A 15422-nucleotide genomic window follows, 5' to 3' on the forward strand; every position below is an offset into this window, starting at 1 on the left:
ACACAACTTGAGGTTGCCTAGGGACAAAGGAAGGTCAACGTCAACAAAGCTCTGAGCTCCTCAAGAGCCATCTCAGACTGTCCGAGCATGTTATCCGCCACGCAAGATTAAGAATGTCAACAGGAAGAACTTCATAGACTCAAAGTTGAAAAAAAAATTGAACAGCAGAAGAAGAAGGAGACAAATTAAAGCAGAAGACGTAAGTTTTTCTGGCCGATGTATAAAGTAGAAAATGCTGTCAGATATAGAGCATTAGAGGATGAACCTTGAGTTTGTGGACTTTCTCCATAGTTGTAAAGCAGCTGTTCCGCCGGTTAAAGGCCTTGACTGTAATGAGAATCAAGGAATCATTGTCAAGCTTCCTGATTTTAAGATGAAACAGGAAGGTCATAGCCATAGTATCAACCACCAGTGAGCCTGAAAGTGAGGTACTTGCGTATGCACTCCTTGACACCCAGAGTGAAGCTACTTTCACCTTTGAAGAGACTTTCAGAAAAACACGAGAACTGGTACGACTAAAGCTTTTATGAATCATGAAAAAACATTGGTCATCATCTGCCAAACATACAGATTTTTCAGTAAATATTTTACATACCACAAAAGTTATCTTCAATTGTTTTCAGTTAAATGAGCAAAAAGAGCAATTAAGTTCATCTGGAGAAGTTCATCGCTCTTTAGTTATTGGGAAATCAAGAGTCACTGCTACCAAGGTTACAACCACACCAAGGTTGTAATTAGCAAGCATGTGATATGCTTAAGAAGGTGATGGAAATAAAGGGCTACAGGAAAACTTGTAGACAGGTTCACAAGTTGTATTTTGATGAGCTGACTGCAGTGACAGATTATATATGAATACATGTAGGAAACTCACCAGACAAAGGTCCCAGAGCTGATACAAGTCAACATCTCTAACCATCAAGGTAATGGGTCATGAAAACACTAGCCACACCATGCCGAAACCCGGGATCGAACCAGGGACCTTTAGATCTTCAGTCTAACGCTCTCCCAACTGAGCTATTTCGGCATGCTTTTATGCTAGTATGGAGGCTAAAGAGTGCCACACACATGATGAGCCAAACATACAGCTCTTTCAGTAAACATTTCACATACCACAGGAATTACCTTCAATTGTTTTTCTTTTGAATTAGCAAAAAGAGCAATTAAGTTCATCTGGAGAAGTTCATCGCTCTTTAGTTATGGGGAAATCAAGAGTCACTGCTACCAAGGTTACAACCACACCAAGGTTGTAATTAGCAAGCATGTGATATGCTTAGGAAGGTGATGGAAATAAAGGGCTACAGGAAAACTTGTAGACAGGTTCACAAGTTGTATTTTGATGAGCTGACTGCAGTGACAGATTATATATGAACACATGTAGGAAACTCACCAGACAAAGGTCCCAGAGCTGATACAAGTCAACATCTCTAACCATCAAGGTAATGGGTCATGAAAACACCAGCCACAACATGCCGAAACCCGGGATCGAACCAGGGACCTTTAGATCTTCAGTCTAACGCTCTCCCAACTGAGCTATTTCGGCATGCTTTTATGCTAGTATGGAGGCTAAAGAGTGCCACACACATGATGAGCCAAACATACAGCTCTTTCAGTAAACATTTCACATACCACAGGAATTACCTTCAATTGTTTTTCTTTTGAATTAGCAAAAGGAGCAATTAAGTTCATCTGGAGAAGTTCATCGCTCTTTAGTTATGGTGAAATCAAGAGTCGCTGCTACCAAGGTTGCAACCACACCATTGTTATAATTAGCAAACAAGTGATATGCTCAGGAAGGTGATGGAAATTAAATGTCGACAGAAAGACACTTTCACAAGTTGTGTCTTAATGAGCTGACTATAGAAACACATTCAGGAAACTCACCAGACAAGGGTCCAAGAGCGATACAAGTCAACAGCTCTAAACATCAAGGTAATGTGTCATTAACATTGGCCATCAGCTGCAGAAACCCGGGATTGAACCAGGGACCTTTAGATCGTCCCACGCACATGATGAGCCAAACAGAGATTTTTCCGTAAATATTTCACATACCACATGAGTTACCTTCTATTGTTTTTTTTTTTTAATGAGCAAAAAGAGCAATTAAGTTCATCTGGAGAAGTTCATCGCTCTTTAGTTGTGGGGAAATCAAGAGTCACTGCTACCAAGGTTAAAACCACACCAAGGTTGTAATTAGCGAACAAGTGATATGCTTAAGAAGGTGATGGAAATAAAGGGCTACAGGAGGACTTGTAGACAGGTTCATAAGTTGTATCTTGATGAGCTGACTGTAGTGACAGATTATATATGAACACATGTAGGAAACTCACCAGACAAAGGTCCCAGAGCCGATACAAGTCAACATCTCTAACCATCAAGGTAATGGGTCATGAAAACACTAGCCACAACATGCCGAAACCCGGGATCGAACCAGGGACCTTTAGATCTTCAGTCTAACGCTCTCCCAACTGAGCTATTTCGGCATGCTTTTATGCTAGTATGGAGGCTAAAGAGTGCCACACACGTGATGAGCCAAACATACAGCTCTTTCAGTAAACATTTCACATACCACAGGAATTACCTTCAATTGTTTTTCTTTTGAATTAGCAAAAAGAGCAATTAAGTTCATCTGGAGAAGTTCATTGCTCTTTAGTTATGGTGAAATCAAGAGTAGCCGCTACCAAGGTTACAACCACACCATTGTTATAATTAGCAAACAAGTGATATGCTCAGGAAGGTGATGGAAATTAAATGTCGACAGAAAGACACTTTCACAAGTTGTGTCTTAATGAGCTGACTATAGAAACACATTCAGGAAACTCACCAGACAAGGGTCCAAGAGCGATACAAGTCAACAGCTCTAAACATCAAGGTAATGTGTCATTAACATTGGCCATCAGCTGCCGAAACCCGGGATCGAACCAGGGACCTTTAGATCTTCAGTCTAACGCTCTCCCAACTGAGCTATTTCGGCATGCTGCTCTGCAGGTATGGAGGCTAAACAGTGCCACACATATGATGAGCCAAACATACAGATTTTTCAGTAAATATTTTACATACCACAAAAGTTATCTTCAATTGTTTTCAGTTAAATGAGCAAAAAGAGCAATTAAATTCATCTGGAGAAGTTCATCGCTCTTTAGTTATGGGGAAATCAAGAGTCACTGCTACCAAGGTTACAACCACACCAAGGTTGTAATTAGCAAGCATGTGATATGCTTAAGAAGGTGATGGAAATAAAGGGCTACAGGAAAACTTGTAGACAGGTTCACAAGTTGTATTTTGATGAGCTGACTGCAGTGACAGATTATATATGAACACATGTAGGAAACTCACCAGACAAAGGTCCCAGAGCCGATACAAGTCAACATCTCTAACCATCAAGGTAATGGGTCATGAAAACACTAGCCACAACATGCCGAAACCCGGGATCGAACCAGGGACCTTTAGATCTTCAGTCTAACGCTCTCCCAACTGAGCTATTTCGGCATGCTTTTATGCTAGTATGGAGACTAAAAAGTGCCACACACATGATGAGCCAAACATACAGCTCTTTCAGTAAACATTTCACATACCACAAGAGTTACCTTCAATTTTTTTTCTTTTGAATTAGCAAAAAGAGCAATTAAGTTCATCTGGAGAAGTTCATCGCTCTTTAGTTATGGGGAAATCAAGAGTCACTGCTACCAAGGTTACAACGGCACCAAGGTTTTAATTAGTAAACAAGTGATATGCTCAAGAAGGTGATGGAAATAAAGGACTAGAGGATGACTTGTAGACAGATTCACAAGTTGTATCTTGATGAGCTGACTGTAGTGACAGATTATATATGAACACATGTAGGAAACTCACCAGACAAAGGTCCCAGAGCCGATACAAGTCAACATCTCTAACCATCAAGGTAATGGGTCATGAAAACACTGACCATCAGCTTCAGTGTAACGCTCTCCCAACTGAGCTATTTCTGCATGCTTTGTTGCTAGTATGGAGGCTACAGAATGCCACACACATGATGAGCCAAACATACAGATTGTTCAGTAAATATTTTACATACAACAAAAGTTACCTCCTATTGTTTTTCTTTTAAACGAGTAAAAAAAGCAATTAAGTTCATTGCTCTTTAGTTATGGTGAAATCAAGAGTAGCCGCTACCAAGGTTACAACCACACCATTGTTATAATTAGCAAACAAGTGATATGCTCAGGAAGGTGATGGAAATTAAATGTCGACAGAAAGACACTTTCACGAGTTATGTCTTAAAGAGCTGACTATAGAAACACATTCAGGAAACTCACCAGACAAGGGTCTAAGAGCAATAGAAGTCAACAGCTCTAAACATCAAGGTAATGTGTCATTAACATTAGCCATAACATGCCGAAACCCGGGATCGAACCAGGGACCTTTAGATCTTCAGTCTAACGCTCTCCCAACTGAGCTATTTCGGCATGCTTTTATGCTAGTATGGAGGCTAAAAAGTGCCACACACATGATGAGCCAAACATACAGCTCTTTCAGTAAACATTTCACATACCACAAGAGTTACCTTCAATTTTTTTTCTTTTGAATTAGCAAAAAGAGCAATTAAGTTCATCTGGAGAAGTTCATCGCTCTTTAGTTATGGGGAAATCAAGAGTCACTGCTACCAAGGTTACAACGGCACCAAGGTTTTAATTAGTAAACAAGTGATATGCTCAAGAAGGTGATGGAAATAAAGGACTAGAGGATGACTTGTAGACAGATTCACAAGTTGTATCTTGATGAGCTGACTGCAGTGACAGATTATATATGAACACATGTAGGAAACTCACCAGACAAAGGTCCCAGAGCCGATACAAGTCAACATCTCTAACCATCAAGGTAATGGGTCATGAAAACACTAACCATCAGCTTCAGTGTAACGCTCTCCCAACTGAGCTATTTCTGCATGCTTTGTTGCTAGTATGGAGGCTACAGAATGCCACACACATGATGAGCCAAACATACAGATTGTTCAGTAACAAAAGTTACCTCCTATTGTTTTTCTTTTAAACGATTAAAAAAAGCAATTAAGTTCATCACTCTTTAGTTATGGGGAAATCAAGAGTCGCTGCTACCAAGGTTACAACCACACCATTGTTATAATTAGCAAACAAGTGATATGCTCAGGAAGGTGATGGAAATTAAATGTTGACAGAAAGACACTTTCACGAGTTATGTCTTAATGAGCTGACTATAGAAACACATTCAGGAAACTCACCAGACAAGGGTCCAAGAGCAATACAAGTCAACAGCTCTAAACATCAAGGTAATGTGTCATTAACATTGGCCATCAGCTGCCGAAACCCGGGATCGAACCAGGGACCTTTAGATCTTCAGTCTAACGCTCTCCCAACTGAGCTATTTCAGCATGCTTTTATGACAGTATGGAGGGTAAAGAGTGCCACACACATGATGAGCCAAACATACAGCTCTTTCAGTAAACATTTCACATACCACAGGAATTACCTTCAATTGTTTTTCTTTTGAATTAGCAAAAAGAGCAATTAAGTTCATCTGGAGAAGTTCATCGCTCTTTAGTTGTGGGGAAATGAAGAGTAGCTGCTACCAAGGTTACAACCACACCAAGGTTTTAATTAGTAAACAAGTGATATGCTCAAGAAGGTGATGGAAATAAAGGACTAGAGGATGACTTGTAGACAGATTCACAAGTTGTATCTTGATGAGCTGACTGTAGTGACAGATTATATATGAACACATGTAGGAAACTCACCAGACAAGGGTCCCAGACTCGATACAAGTCAACATCTCTAACCATCAAGGTAATGGGTCATGAAAACACTGACCATCAGCTTCAGTGTAACGCTCTCCCAACTGAGCTATTTCTGCATGCTTTGTTGCTAGTATGGAGGCTACAGAATGCCACACACATGATGAGCCGAACATACAGATTGTTCAGTAAATATTTTACATACAACAAAAGTTACCTCCTATTGTTTTTCTTTTAAACGAGTAAAAAAAGCAATTAAGTTCATCGCTCTTTAGTTATGGTGAAATCAAGAGTCGCTGCTACCAAGGTTACAACCACACCATTGTTATAATTAGCAAATAAGTGATATGCTCAGGAAGGTGATGGAAATTAAATGTTGACAGAAAGACACTTTCACAAGTTGTGTCTTAATGAGCTGACTATAGAAACACATTCAGGAAACTCACCAGACAAGGGTCCGAGAGTGATTCAAGTCAACAGCTTAAACATGAAGTTATGTGTCATTAACATTGGCCATCAGCTGCCGAAACCCGGGATCGAACCAGGGACCTTTAGATCTTCAGTCTAACGCTCTCCCAACTGAGCTATTTCGGCATGCTGCTCTGCAGGTATGGAGGCTATTTAGTACCACACACATGATGAGCCAAACATACAGCTCTTTCAGTAAACATTTCACATACCACAGGAATTACCTTCAATTGTTTTTCTTTTGAATTAGCAAAAAGAGCAATTAAGTTCATCTGGAGAAGTTCATCGCTCTTTAGTTATGGGGAAATCAAGAGTAGCTGCTACCAAGGTTACAACCACACCAAGCTATTTCGGCATGCTTTTAAGCAAGTATGGAGGCTATAGACTGCCACACAGAGATTTTTCAGTAAACATTGCACAAACAACAAATGTTACCTTCTATCATTCGGATTCAAAATTCTGAGTTGATATTAACAAAGCAACTTGCTCCACTTGAGAGCGACATGCAGTGCATGCAAATCCATCCATGTTTCGCTCACCGATGTCTCTTTGCTGTAAACACATAATGATGTAATAAAAAAAAATACACAGGGAACCACGTTAGGCAATAGAAACGCTGTTAATGAATGTGATTGTTTTCTCTGTCTTCATTGATGTGGGAGTGTGTGTTGTGTTTTGCGGCTCATGGCCTTGCCTCCATGATATAAGGCCCTTAAAAGTCAACAGCTCTAACCCTCAAGGAATTGCTTTGTCTAAAGAGATCCAATTAGCTGCCGAAACCCGGGATCAAACAAGGGACCTTTAGATCTTCAGTCTAACGCTCTCCCAACTGAGCTATTTCGGCATGAAAACAGCTCTTTCGGAGGCTTTGACTTTCAAAACACAATGACTTTTCCAAACATCGAGAAGTACTCCTCTCATCCACATATCTTTAGGGTGGGAAGTCATTTAATACGTGCTGCTCTTCACCCTCTCGTGAGGTGTCCAGCAATGTTGGATACTTCACAAGAGGATAGCCATCTGTCAATACTTTGGTATATTAAAACTGTATATAAAAACTACCAGAGTCCAGCACCAAGGATGAAAGGAATATGAGTGAGTTACAATCCAATGGCATCTTGGATGAAAAGTTTTAAAGTGAAAATTTGAAAAAAAGTAAGTTGTATTTTTTGTTATTTCTGATTTCTTCATGGATATGGACTTAAGGGAAAGTACACAGATAAGTGTATATTGTACTAATTAAACAGTCATCTGTTGACTGGGGCCAGAATTAGTACATTACTACAGAATTAGTATATTGTACTCATTTGTACAATGAACCTCAGTAAAAATGGGATGAAGTGAAATGCAGAGAGGCAGAATAAAGCCAATGCTTCCAACATGCCTCACTGATGACTAAGCGCCGTTGTCAGCTGAGCTGTGAATCACAGTTTGTTACTTCCTCATAAAAAGCATCTTAAAATGCAGCAAAACAAGAGAGTCAATCATAATCTAATAACTAATAATGAATAAGCAGCTGACCTATTAGACTTGTCTGTGCTTTGCTTATACCGTATGTGCTTATATGGCATATAAATGAACTGACGTGACTGACTTAAAAGTGAATCATATAATGACGATGATGATTTCATATGTATATAATTGAATATGCACCTGTGGCAATCAGCTTTAAAAGGTGAGGGGCAACAGCTTTGACTGGCTGGTTCACGTCGATCCCCATGTGAGGTACTGGTGAGGGTTACCCTGAAAGTTGTTAGAGCATTGTCTAGAGAGGTTGTTGGCAGCCTGTGGGCTCGATGAACAAGCACCAGAGCAATAAAAATATTGTGAGGAGAACGTAATGGCTCTCGCTTCTCCATTCATGCTGTCTGGTTGGTTGGCTGACGGCTGACCTTGAGATCAGGATCTGTGTCTGATGTTTTGAGCTTATTTTACCAGAGAGTTGTCAAGGGTCAAAGCGAGACTTTCTTTTTCTAAATGTGTGAATGAGCAGGATTTTCCTCAGTGATCACTGCATCATCCACGAAAACACTAACAGAATCAGAAACAACTGAAAAGGTGAGTCACAGAGGTCGTAGATGAATGTGTTAATTGCTATGCAAGATTGTGCAGTAGTATTTCTGAAAGAAACATGGCAATGAAACTTAAAGAAAGGCACCCAATGATTGTTCCACCCAAATGTGAATGGAGGGATTTGACAGTGTTGGGAAGCAGAAGTGACTGAGAGAAACAGATATAGCCAATGTTAATCCATAGAGCAGTGGGTCCCAACCTGTGGGCCGTGGCCTACTGTTGGGCCACAAAGATATTGCAAGCGTGCCAACAAATAATTTGCAAAACAGTACAATTCTGGTGAAAAGATATAATTAAAAAACAATTGTAATGTTTTTAAATGTTTTAAAATGAAATGATTTTTAAAAACCTAAAAAACAAACATTTACAAATACCTTTCATTGTTTTCTTTTTTCTCATATTAAGGCCTATCACTTTGATTTAAGAGTTAAAAGGAAAGAGTCAAGAGACAGATGGTGAATCGACAAGTGATCTCTGCACCGTCAAACCAAGAAGAAAAATTAAGCTTCTCCTGCTTAAGGTTCAGTCCTGAATGTTCATAATTATAATTAAAATGAAAAATGCTCTGAGAAGATATTATTTGGCCGTTGTATTGTTATGGGGTCGGATGTGGGCCGAGATTTTTAAGTCGGAACAAAGTAGAACGTTGAAGATAGTCGCTTTAAGTGTACTTACAAAGAATAAATCAGACAGTGAATGTTGGCTGTTGTGACCAACATGACATTAACTAAGTTTTAAAATGTGTTCAATGTGTTTTATGTAATTGTCACCCAAAGTGAAATACAGTGTTACAGTCTGACAACTAAAAATATGACTCGTCCTATACTTTCACTAATCCCAGAAGATCTCTGGCAGAGCATACGTGCGTATGTTCTCTACACGCTGACAAAATCACACATACCTACGATAAATCATCTTTGTATTCTATTAAAAAAAAAAGAAAAAAGGATGCTATTTCTGTGGCATGTTTTCCTTCCTCTACTCTATGAATGTTCTACGCAATACTATGGAAAATAAGTTGTGCTCAGATGTCATCAATCTTCCTACGAATGTTTGGTTTATAAATATTACCCATGACTGTTCCTTGAGCTGTTGAGTTGTATTAGTCAGAGCTGCTCTCATGGAAGCAAATGGCTCCTTGGCAGGCCATTTGAGAGCCTATTCTACCAGTGCTGACACATACATACATGATTGCTTTTTCAATTTCTGTCAGTTGACTTCCAAATATATATTCTAAATGCAACCGGCAAAACAGATACACACACACACACACACACACACACACTTACACACATAGACACACACACTCACACACATAGACACACACAAACAATAAGAGCGGTGGCAGGGCGCCACTCAGCCTTGCATCCCGTTGTGTCACTGCACGCCTCTAAATTATTCAGTGTCACTCAAATATTGATATGGAAATCACAGCTGACTGAACTGACAGAGACCAGAGAGAAAGGCAGCAAAGATCCCACTGTCCTCATTCCACTGTCCTTTTATTTTAGTCTCTCTGCTCCATTTGACTGATACCTTTTGATGCCAGCAGCTGCTCATCCTTATTTTATGTCCATTTCACACAGGATACAGTGAACGCTAAAAATGATTGCTGGCCATTGAGGCCCTTTTAATAGAGGAGCAAAAATAAAAACCAACATCTCCTGTTATTTGAGCAGTTGATTATGAAGCATGGCCCTGGCGAGTGGGCTTGGAGTTAGCAGAGCCATATTCTACTGCAATGTGTCTTGAACCATATTGATCCAGCACTGTGTGACTCTGATTACAGAATCAGCTGTTCCTTTTTCGCACCTCATGACTAAATGAACACAGACTCGCTGCAATAATCAAGCAGTTGGAACAATTTTCTCTAGAAGACGCACCAGCAGAATCAATACTAAAATGAGTAGGATCAACTTGTTTTACATTGCCAGGAGCAACTAGAGGGGCAGGACTGAATTCTCATTCCTATCTGTGCAAACCATGCCCGGTGATTAAGAGTACAAAGGTTAGAGCCACAGAGGGGTCCCCTCAGGAGTCAGTCTGAATGCAGCAAAACAATCACTGTATTTAGTGGATAATTGTCAAATTGTCTGTTTCAGAAAGTTACAAAAATTGTTGGACACAGCCTTGCTTCGATTTTGAGGTCAGAAATGTTAAAGAGAGGGGGTTGCAGATGACATTCGACCATCCAACAAGCACTTCATTTGATACTAATCCCTTTAGCTCTGGGCCGTAGTTCCTGGCCCCAAAATTATCAGTGTTCTGCAGGTACCGTTAAGTTATTTTTTGCCTTTAATTGGATAGGGACAGTGAGAGAGTGACAGGAAAGTTGGGGATGACATGCAGCAAAAAGGCCATGGGTCTGACTTAAACCCATTGCCCCTGGAGTAAGGACTGAACCTAAGTGGTACGCGCTCTAGGTGAGCCACTGGGGTGCCCCAGCTGGAGATACTGTTTTCTGATGACCCAGGAACTATAAGTGGTGATAGCAGCCCTTAATGTCACTGACTGGTCTTGAAGATAAAATCTTCTCCCTCTTCACCTCTGCAGGTCTCATTTCTACCACAGGAACATTTCAAGGAGCCCTGGGACCATTTCAAGAACCCAGGAATCTTATCTGCATTTTGACCATGGGAACCAGAATCTAAATTTAGTTCTTGGCCCCAAAAAAGTCCCTGTTCCTGGAGGCAAGAATTTGTGATTGGAGGAATGCACACAAGGAATTTTTAGTTTCTTAAGCCCCTTTAACTTTGGACACCTCTGGACAACTCTAACACCCACTAACATTGGGCTTTTGTCGTCAGTGTGAAAGGGTTCAATCTGCATTCACTCCCGGGTCAGATGACTCTGTAGTGGTCACTGGTGATCAGCAGTAAACACTCGGGTGAACACGTCAATTTTCGTCCCTTGTCAGTGCTGTGACGTCTTTCAGAGCACAAACACTGTTTACAGACCTGAAACCTGACCAGCATGGTACTGTTAAACCAGAAAAACAGCGGGTACACCTTTCACTGGCAGTGAGCTCGTTCGGGAATACGTTTTAAAAACACACAATCAACAGCCAAAGCATCTCAGGAGTACTTACAGGAGCACCAACCCGAGGATTAGACAGACGGATCCATTTTACTAGTTTACATGGCAGCTAACAGATCGCTGTTTGAATTTGTGTGTGTGTTTATATGCACATATAAAAGAAAAACATACATGTAAAAATTATATATGAAACCTATTAGAAATTGGAAAAACTTCATACATTGATATATAAGTCTAGCCCATACAAATGTGTATGTTTTGTATGTATGCTTATATTGAAGACATATGTTACATAAATGTACATCCATCCCCAATCCTGTCAATATATGTTGATATTATATACAGTATGGTCCAAATGACAGAGACCATTTTCCCAGAATGGGAGGACATATAAAACCATACAGAATTTCTTATAAATAAAAAAAAAAATTCTATATGGTTATTTATGTCTTTATATACTAAGATATGTGTGCAACATGGTATACCATCTAAAAATTATTTTTTAAATTTTTTTTACATGTAGCCCCAGGGCAATTTAAACTGTCCATAAATAACAGTACATCTTAATTAATTTAGCTAATTTTCTTTTCGTACTCAGAATAAATATGTTGTGGCCAGTATCATCATGTTCAGTCCTATATAAACATTTCTGCCACTTTAAATAGGTTTAGGTTGTTTGCATTATACGTTACAGGAGTGAGAATGTGGAGCTAACAGTACAACCTAATATGTTGGATTTTACCGTATGTGGTTGGTTGTCCTGTCATTTTTCCTGCATCGTGATTGGCTGGGGGGCGGGACCTGACGAGGTTGACGAGGGGTCGAGCGGAAAAAACAAAGTGAGCTAAAGGTGGTTAGCGATGCTCGGAGTAAGAGTGAGGGGAGAAAAGACTGAAAACTGTTGTAAAACAAGGAGAAAGTTTGGTGTGTCAGTTAATGCGATGGATACATCAGAGCACAAGACTGCTAACCAGTGAACATTTGTACGTGTACTGTGAGAAGTTCAATAATAGACGCGATAGCTGATACTGCGTTATTATTAGCCTTTTAAGCTAGCTAGCTAAGTTAGCTATTATAAACTGCCAGACAGACTGCAAGTGTCTCGGATAAAGTCTGGAAGTTTCTTTGGATCACTAGAGACAATCAGTGTCACCAGCCAGCGCTCCGGGTAGCCAAGTGAACCCTGGTAGCTTCTTTAACGACGACGTGGGATGGAGAGAGAGGACTCTCCTGTCAGCCGGACACGGTCAGCCCATCAGCCCGCCACGGTCAGTCCATCAGCTCACCACGGTCAGTCCACCTTCCCGCCACGGTAAGTCATCAGCTCACCACAGTCAGTCCATCAGCTTAGAGATCCAACACTGGCATTGTGTGACTTACCTGCAGCTATTGTGAGTACTAAACAGTTATATGTGCTTGGTCAGAGTGAAGCAACGTCTATGTCATTTGGCCACCATGTATATATCTGATAATATTTCACCTTATAGGTGACATATAGGGCAACATCAGGCTTGATATGGGAACATATATGTTATATATTACATTTCTGTATTGGGAGTCAGTTGCTTTTGACTAAAAACAGCATGCTTATAGACGCTAATTTAGGTGTAATAGGCTTTCAGTTTAGTTCCTGTGGCTTCGTAGTAGGGTCTGGGTTATTTGGAGAATACATTTAAACAAATACAGCTGCACAAATGTGGGTAATGGCACACATTTTAAAAGATTAGCAGTAAATAAAGAAGGCCGTAAGGATCCTGTATTGTCATTAAAAAAAAAAAAAAAAAAAAAGGCAACTACATATCTGCTCTAGTGGATCTGCTTAGTTCCTGGGGCTCTTTGGCGGCAGAAATGGGCCATATGTGCACTGTGGCCCTTAGCTGTCCCCTTGTGAGTTTGCACTTTTACCAGTAATCATGGTTCATACCTACTTGTAAGAAGGCATTCAACATTTCAAGTGTAACTGAGCATTCCCTCTCGCGCCTCTAAAGGTGGACATTATGCTCTTTGAGTGGGAACCTGCCATTCACTCTCTACCCACTATTTGGCTTTCATCCCAATTCGATCATCTCTGCAAGTACAGCACACTCAGGCTTTCATGAGAATCAGAGCAGCGGGTGGTTTTCTGAATCAAGCTTGGTCAATAACACCCACATGGATCATTTGTATACCCAAACTGTCACATCTATGATTATACTGCGCGTTGTCTCTCACCTTACATCAGTGCCAAGTGTATTTGCAGTCACTGCATGCAGGTATTGTGATGGCACACTGTGTGGCTTTTAGTTACATAAAACTCTTTCAAATATCCAGGTTTCTTTGTACTGCTCTCAGCTATATACTATGCAAACAAACAGGCACACAGAGGACTGTGCGATCCAGACAGGCTTCGATTGGATAACAGCTTACATAATCAGGCTGCCTGGAAAGAGCACAGCAGAGGGCATGAGGCAAAGACAGCCTGTGTCATACCAATGAGCTGGTTAGGGAACTAGTATTTCAGGAAGATTCAGCAGGCTACCTGGCTCCTGACACGCTGACAGCTCATGTTACATCTTGTGTACCAAACACTGTTGTTGCAGGCTGTTGTCTCTCTAAGAAGCCGCATCCCATTGTCAGAAATTCACAATGCTCTATCTTATCAGAGACGACAAGCGTGGATTAGACGCTGATATGGCGCCGTGCACCAGTGTTGACAACCAAAGTATTTATGTTGTCAACATGAAAGCTGAAGGTTGTACATATTGAAGCTGTTATCGGCACAATGTTTTGAAATCATGACTTCAATTTTACCCTGAGCAGCTTCCAAAGCTGTTTTTAGCTGCCACCTCAAACCAGTGCAAAGCGAAAATATGCACAAAATTAACCCCTACATGCAAACTCTAAACTTTCGCTTCACACTGAAATCTAAACAACTCAAAACAAAATAAAACTGCCTCTGTTGAAAGAAATATATTCTCTTTTTTAGTTTAGTTTATTTATTTATTTAATAGTTCCGATACAGAGCATGACACTTATGTGTTGCACAGTCTTTAGCTGTGGCTAGTTTTCAACTCTTGTTCCTAGTTTGGCTTTACATGTACAGTTTAATTGAAGTAACATAATTTTAAATGAATGCTCAAAAAAAAAAATGCAGATATAGAAGTACCAGAGTCTATTTTATTCCATGCCTGCCTTTTACTTGCCAAAACCTGGTGCCTATGTTACAAACAATGCAACTAGACTGCTTTAGTAAGAGACTCGGGTGCATCACATTATTGTTCATCTTCATCTTTGAGTCCAAGTGACCATTTGTGCAAAATGTATGTGAATTCCCTTGAGTTTTTCCTTGAGTCCAACTCAATGTTTGTACAAAGTTTGAAGAAATTCCCTCAAGTTGTTACTGAGATATCGCATTCACAAGGCCAAAGCTGTGTTTTGTGAGGTGACTTTTGACCTTTGACCCCCAAAATCTAATAAGTTCATCAGTGACTCCTAATGAATGTTTGTGCCAAGTTTGAAGAAGTTCCATTAAGGCCTTACTGAGATATCATGCCCATGAGAATGGGACAGACGGACAACCCGAAAACAATATGTGGCTCCGACTGTCGCCAGCGCGGACACATAATAATGTTAAACTTAATAAACATAATAATAAACATGGAGAATTTAATCTAAAACAAATGTTATCATACTAAATAAAGCCAGCTCAACTTTTATGTGCTTTTCAAGTTCATTTATTATTTTCAAACGACCGTTGCGTTGAGGATTACCCATAACCCTTTGCCGTTAGTACTCAATGCAGGTACAGATTTACAATGGTAGGTGGCATAGTTGTCCCATTTAGCGGGATTTTGACTTGAATCTTTTTGATTATGTTACACTAGCGGCGGCTAATGTAGCCTCTAGCCTCTAGCAGAGATGATGTGCAGTCTGAAAATGATCAGATGTTGCATAGCCCCCTCTGGAGACGACTGTTTTCACCTAAGCTTTATCTGTAGCCCTATTTGGAAGCGATTAATATTACAGTGAGAGATGGTTTGTAATAAACAAGATTATTTCATGTGACCTTCATTACCACTTGGCATACAAATTTATTTATTTTTTTATTAATTTTTTTAATATC

General features: G+C 40.1%; 9 non-coding genes across 9 annotated transcripts; all 9 read right to left on the reverse strand.

The window, feature by feature from the left end:
- Positions 1-951: 951 nt before the first annotated feature.
- Positions 952-1024, reverse strand: trnaf-gaa (transfer RNA phenylalanine (anticodon GAA)). The gene has a single exon. It is a non-coding gene; the product is annotated as a tRNA-Phe (tRNA).
- A 443-nt stretch (positions 1025-1467) lies between these two features.
- On the reverse strand, positions 1468-1540 carry trnaf-gaa (transfer RNA phenylalanine (anticodon GAA)). Its single transcript has one exon. It is a non-coding gene; the product is annotated as a tRNA-Phe (tRNA).
- Positions 1541-2407: 867 nt separating this feature from the next.
- trnaf-gaa (transfer RNA phenylalanine (anticodon GAA)) lies at positions 2408-2480 on the reverse strand. Its single transcript has one exon. It is a non-coding gene; the product is annotated as a tRNA-Phe (tRNA).
- A 418-nt stretch (positions 2481-2898) lies between these two features.
- trnaf-gaa (transfer RNA phenylalanine (anticodon GAA)) lies at positions 2899-2971 on the reverse strand. The gene has a single exon. It is a non-coding gene; the product is annotated as a tRNA-Phe (tRNA).
- Positions 2972-3413: 442 nt separating this feature from the next.
- trnaf-gaa (transfer RNA phenylalanine (anticodon GAA)) lies at positions 3414-3486 on the reverse strand. Its single transcript has one exon. It is a non-coding gene; the product is annotated as a tRNA-Phe (tRNA).
- An 883-nt stretch (positions 3487-4369) lies between these two features.
- On the reverse strand, positions 4370-4442 carry trnaf-gaa (transfer RNA phenylalanine (anticodon GAA)). The gene has a single exon. It is a non-coding gene; the product is annotated as a tRNA-Phe (tRNA).
- An 868-nt stretch (positions 4443-5310) lies between these two features.
- Positions 5311-5383, reverse strand: trnaf-gaa (transfer RNA phenylalanine (anticodon GAA)). Its single transcript has one exon. It is a non-coding gene; the product is annotated as a tRNA-Phe (tRNA).
- An 881-nt stretch (positions 5384-6264) lies between these two features.
- On the reverse strand, positions 6265-6337 carry trnaf-gaa (transfer RNA phenylalanine (anticodon GAA)). The gene has a single exon. It is a non-coding gene; the product is annotated as a tRNA-Phe (tRNA).
- A 645-nt stretch (positions 6338-6982) lies between these two features.
- trnaf-gaa (transfer RNA phenylalanine (anticodon GAA)) lies at positions 6983-7055 on the reverse strand. The gene has a single exon. It is a non-coding gene; the product is annotated as a tRNA-Phe (tRNA).
- Positions 7056-15422: the final 8367 nt, after the last annotated feature.

The sequence above is a fragment of the Seriola aureovittata genome, chromosome 16, assembly GCF_021018895.1.
Source record: "Seriola aureovittata isolate HTS-2021-v1 ecotype China chromosome 16, ASM2101889v1, whole genome shotgun sequence".
Taxonomy (NCBI): Eukaryota; Metazoa; Chordata; class Actinopteri; order Carangiformes; family Carangidae; genus Seriola; species Seriola aureovittata.